Source organism: Atta colombica, unplaced genomic scaffold (genome assembly GCF_001594045.1).
Source record: "Atta colombica isolate Treedump-2 unplaced genomic scaffold, Acol1.0 scaffold48, whole genome shotgun sequence".
Lineage (NCBI taxonomy): Eukaryota > Metazoa > Arthropoda > Insecta > Hymenoptera > Formicidae > Atta > Atta colombica.
Window position 1 is genome coordinate 53,603 of NW_017259537.1, and position 1,306 is coordinate 54,908.

The window sequence follows — 1,306 nt, forward strand, 5'->3', positions numbered from 1 at the left end:
GTTTTATGTGTTATGCAAGAGTCAGTGCTTTCCGCTTAACAGAATGTGTGCAATTGGACAATGTGTGTTTCTTTCTAAATCTCTGCCCTCTCTGTCTATAGACTGTTCATAAGATTCAAGGGTCACCTATGAAACGCGAAACATGGGGCGATATTCATAGTCCGTTTATTTTAAAACCGTAAATAATGTCTTAAAAATTGTACTTAAGACAGTCTTAAGATGTCATGTGTTAATCCGAGAATTGTATTGTAATGTTAACAATTGTATTGACATTATATTTAAGACAGTTTAAAATAAAAACGGATTATCAATAATATCCTATGTTTAACATTTCATAGCTGGTAAGTTCCTCCTTATGAACAATCTATAGAAAAGGCATCGAGATTTAGAAAAAGACACTGTCTAACTGCACACATGTTATTCCTTCCATCATGAATGGACCTCGCTTCGCATGGAAAGTCATTAATTTCTGTTAGTAGGGCTAAATTTTGTGTTCTATTTATAAAACTTATTTTATTAATAACTTTTTAACGAATAATAATAAGCGCAGATTAAAATCTTCCGAGGATCATTAGGCTCAGGATTATGACCTTGACAATATGTGATAAGATCGAAGTTATTGGAATCGCGAAGCAAGCATCTACCTGAATGAAATGTCGTACGCTTCTTGGCAAGGGAAGTAAAATGGAATTCGTTTCGCGTGAAAAAAAATATATTTTATAGCAAAAAATTTCTGTTTTATATAGTAAAAATGAGACATTTTACAAATTTTTTTTTTATAATAACTTTTTAACAAATAACGAGCTAAAACTTGGAGATCACTTAAAATCATCAATGGTTTTGATAATATATGTCAAAATTATTAATGGGGGGGGGGAGGGATTTCCTAAATAATTACCAAATTAATGAATGAATAAAATATATAAAACAGATTTATATATTTTATATGGAAAAATAAATATAAATGGAAATAAAAGCACATATATAACAGAATGCTTTTCAAACAAAAGGATTATTATCCAGAACAACTCGATGAAATTAATTATTTCTTAAGCAATGATAATGAAATTTACAATACGTTTTATATGAACAACATTTGTATTTATACATATATATTACAACATGCAGAGAGTATTAGCACTATATTTATTATTGCCAAATACTTACGGTTGCTCCATAATTAATTAAAATTAAAATAATTTTGATTCATTTTACATAACAACTTCTAAAATTCTCTCTCTCTCTCTCTCTCTCTCTCTCTCTCTCTCTCTCTCTCTCTCTCTCTCTCTTCCCTCTCTCCCTCTCT